Below are 4,949 nucleotides of genomic sequence, written 5' to 3' on the forward strand. Positions count from 1 at the left end.
CCAATGCAATGGCTCTCTAGGCCACATAAAGTTCCTTACCTAAAAAAGTGATGTAGATATCTCTGATGTTGGAGGCATTCTGCTACAGGTCACTATTCTGTGTACGTTAGTACTCTCAAACTCCATTCGCCCTCCCATAATTACAATAATATGCTGTTCCCGCAGCCATTTATTCGCGTGACCATGTAATCTTATGGCAACTGTATTAGTAACTTGCTTGGTTTTAATAAATGGACCACCACAGTCGTTCACACCTACAAACATATGAAAGAGGAGGCTACTTGGACTCATGGGGAGATGAGAGGGAACACATAAGAGCTATTATCCTACAAGGTATAAGAAAGAAGTGGCAAGAATGCTCTGGAGCTTTCTATAGAGAAGTATATTTCCTATTTATAATATATACATAGCATATGTAATATATATGTAATAAACTTGGCAAAAGCACTTGCGCTTTTATATAATAAAACAGATATTTTAATTTTCTATGCAAGCTTGAAGGATCTTTTATGGAAATGTTTAAATCTTATGTAAAAAAAAAAAAAAAAAACGGACCTGAAATAAAACAGAGGTTTTATTCATCTTGGCGCGTCCGTGAATTATTCCTGCCGTAAATGAGGCCCTTTAAGAAGAGTGCACAAAATCAAGGACAACCAGGTAAATAGAGATCTGTGTTTAATATATGTATATAAACATGGATATCGATTATGTACAGACATTGGGATATGTTCTAGTGCAATTCGGCTGAACCGTAACAAAAATCAAAATGGTCGGAGGTGTATGGAAATAATGGGTGGCATACGCAGCAGACAAGACAGCGAGGAAACAGGACGTCCTACTTGCCTAAAGCACCTGAGAATACTGGAAACTCCCAACATCTGATAATTCCTCTTACGCCAAACACACGGCACAAAACAGACATTCAACAAGAAATCCTCTATAATATCCGCAGGTATAGGAGAGAGTACTGTAAGTGACTCCCTATTCTGCATTCAGACTGCTGGATCCCATTAAAGCAAAGCAGGAAAACCTTTCCTAAATATTTGTTTTTCTTCATTATCCTAATGAGATTTGATCCCATTGTTTTGGTCAGCTCCCATATAAAGCGGTATTACTGCAGTCTGAATGCAGCGGCCAAGGTAGGCCAATATGGGGTGACTAGCCCTCTCCGAAAAAGGTGTTCATTAATAATCGCTTGGGAAGACGCAATATAATTGCTTAATGAAAGCTGAAACCAATGGATGCCCAACCTAGTAAATATGATGTTTTTCCCAAAACTCCATGGCTGCAATGCTATGACCGCACAATGGCAAGTATTCTTGTCCTAAGTACGAACTGGTCTGTTACAAGTGACCAACGAGCTTTGGAATGGGATCCGGGGGTACATCATTCTTCCGAATCTAAGGAAAGAATATAGGATGTTTCACTACCCATAAACGTATAGGGCCGGCACTATGGAAGGAGACAAGTTATCATGTATCTTGTGGGTAGGCGATAACTTGTTTTCACCAGACAACCCCTTTACAGACGCCATCCTGCTCAGAAATGTACTATGTACCCAATTTCAGCTGCAGGAAACTGTTCTTGACACTTTTGTACAAAATGGTAGGATTACAACATGTCACTGATAAGGAAAATAATGGAGACAACTAGGTGTAACGTGGCCGGTGGGACGTTACATCGCTAGTGTGAGTGTGGGGTGTACCCCAGCAGATACCTGGTATAGTGGAGAAGCACAGTGGTCATTAAGACACACTCCATCTCCGAATAAGAGATTTGGCCCTGTAACCTCAATATCAGGACTGTTGGTCTATTTGGTCATTTATACACACAGATATTTGGTTTATTAGGATGGGGGAAACTTCACAGGGAAAAAAAAAAGGTTCATATAGGGGGAAAAAAAAAAGGTTCCTATATAGTGAAATAAAACTTTCACTAACAATTGAGAACAGGGCTCTCCGAATCGGAGCCAACCTAACACCGTCCAGCACAAAAATACTGATGAATGTAAATTATATTTTTTTTAAGACTAAAAGGGCTCATCTCATAACAAAACCAATTTAACGTTTATAAATAAAAGAGTATCACCAAATCTCTGGTTTTTCAGCCCCTTGGAACCAGCCAATTCCTTTTGGAGAGGAGACATGTAGTTAGACTTTCTCCTGCAGCAGCAGTGGGATGTAGTGTCACATTCAAATGAATGGCTGACCAGTCATAGCACGTGCGCCGCGCCCCCCCGCCCAAGGTAAAGCACGGACGTCGCGGGCCCCCCCCAGGGTAAAGCACGGACGTCACGGGCCCCCCCCAGGGTAAAGCACGGACGCCACGGGCCCCCCCCCAAGGTAAAGCACGGACGCCACGGGCCCCCCCCCCCAGGGTAAAGCACGGACGCCACGGGCCCCCCCCCCCAGGGTAAAGCACGGACGCCACGGGCCCCCCCCCCAGGGTAAAGCACGGACGCCACGGGCCCCCCCCCCCAGGGTAAAGCACGGACGCCACGGGCCCCCCCCCCCAGGGTAAAGCACGGACGCCACGGGCCCCCCCCCCCAGGGTAAAGCACGGACGCCACGGGCCCCCCCCCAGGGTAAAGCACGGACGCCACGGGCCCCCCCCCAGGGTAAAGCACGGACGCCACGGGCCCCCCCAGGGTAAAGCACGGACGCCACGGCCCCCCCCCCCAGGGTAAAGCACGGACGCCACGGGCCCCCCCCCAGGGTAAAGCACGGACGCCACGGGCCCCCCCCCCAGGGTAAAGCACGGACGCCACGGGCCCCCCCCCCAGGGTAAAGCACGGACGCCACGGGCCCCCCCCCCAGGGTAAAGCACGGACGCCACGGGCCCCCCCCCAGGGTAAAGCACGGACGCCACGGGCCCCCCCCCCAGGGTAAAGCACGGACGCCACGGGCCCCCCCCCAGGGTAAAGCACGGACGCCACGGGCCCCCCCCAGGGTAAAGCACGGACGCCACGGGCCCCCCCCAGGGTAAAGCACGGACGCCACGGCCCCCCCCCCAGGGTAAAGCACGGATGCCGCAGGCCCCCCAAGGTAAAGCACGGACGCCGCGGGTCCCCCAAGCAAGTCTCTATCCTGACCCAAAGAGGAGCCCCAAGCAGTGAACCCCACCATATGCCCAGTCAGGCTGTTGTCTGTATACACCAATACAAGCAATACAGAGCTGACCATGTAGAGGAAAAGTCCACCTCAAGAACAGGCCATTGCCCCAATGCATCTGAGATGGAAACATCAGCAATATTGTGTTTCGTCCACAGCTCCTATGCAGAATGTTTTCATGGTAAATGACTTCCAATCCTGTATAGTCTGCTCCTGCAGTCATTTTAGGATCCATCTGTGCCGGCTTCTTGTGCACCTTCCATATGTATGTGGACAGATGAAAGGGGTATGGACTGCTGGGTCGGGCTACACAGGTTTGTAGCTTCCACATAGGAGATGTAGATAACATATCTAATTAAGATTATTTGTGAGGTTACTTCATTTTCTAGCTTGGATGCCTTGAAACAATAAAAAAAATAAAATTAATTAAAAAAAAAATGAGTAATAGATGGACCTTCCATTCAAAGGGGTAACCTGGCTCTGGTCACTTTCTAAGGCTTCGTTCACATGGTCCGCTTAATTTACTGGACAAATCACATCTGGAAATCGTGTATGCGACTGGCTCAGTGTACTCATCCACATAGTGGACGGGTACAGAAGCTGCCTGCTGTTTCCATGTTCTAGCCTGGTCCATAAATCAGATCACACACAGTGCATGCTGTGATTTTTTTTCATACAGGTAAGTATCCCATGTGAATTAGAAGCATGGAGCAGTGGCCGACCTCACCAGCCATGGAGAAGTGGGTATGGCCGACCTCACCAGCCATGGAGAAGTGGGTATCCCCGACATCAACGGCCATGGTCACCTACTAATGTGAAAGTGAACTGAGTCGAAAGATCCCTACTGATAAGATTTACAGGATGTAAAATTTGCCGTGCCCAACAAGAAAAATACAAATTTATTTTTATAGCCCCAATCTCCTGGAAAATGGGTCATAACTCTGAATAAAATGCAAAAAACATAGTAATATTTATAACTAAATGTCGATAGAGATTCACACACACACCTGGTGAACCCTGGTGCAGGGCTTGTACATACACTTTTATAGTATGGTCCCTTCCTATTTTTAAACCAAAAACAAACCCTCAATGGATGCTGAAAATACAGAAAAAAAAAGACCAAAACTCCCAAAATAATGACTCTTACACAAAGCCACAGTGACCCAGGAGAGCTAGCAGCAGATATAGAGGTAGATACGCCATGTTATATATACACTAGCCATTACACGGACATAGAGGTCTGTTCTCACACAGGTATGGCGTATGGCACAGGCGTTACTAGTGACCGGGCAGGATTCCTGGCAAATATCCAGAAAAGAAGAATTAAGTGCTAATAAGAGATTGCCTGAAGCTGCCCTGCGACACATGGGCAGGATGCCCGCACTTTTGGATAATCCTACGCAGGAACACGAGTCCTGCCACATTGGGGGCGATAACAATGGGAAAAGGACAATATATGCCTTGTGTGTAAACTAAATTGTGGCATTTGAGACATGTTTTAAAACACCGGGTGCTATATGTACATGTCTGGCAACCTGATCCAGAAGAAGGGTCTACACAGCTCCGCTTGTATAGGTGAAGATATTGCACTACATCCTCCTTAGTTGGCACAATGGCATTTCACATGTAGTATTTTCTGCTTTTTATATACGATTCCTTCCGTATACCAGCGTCCTAGGGTCATCAGCCAGACTGTGACAACTGGATGTGACCCAACTACTAACTACCTGAGTTACATGAACATAACCCGGTAAAGGCAGATAACAGAGGAGATCCTAAGTATGTATAATATATATATATATATATATATATATATATATATATATATATATATATATA

The sequence above is a fragment of the Phyllobates terribilis genome, unplaced genomic scaffold (genome assembly GCF_046119375.1).
Source record: "Phyllobates terribilis strain yellow unplaced genomic scaffold, ASM4611937v1 Scaffold_2__4_contigs__length_985480577, whole genome shotgun sequence".
Classification (NCBI taxonomy): Eukaryota; Metazoa; Chordata; class Amphibia; order Anura; family Dendrobatidae; genus Phyllobates; species Phyllobates terribilis.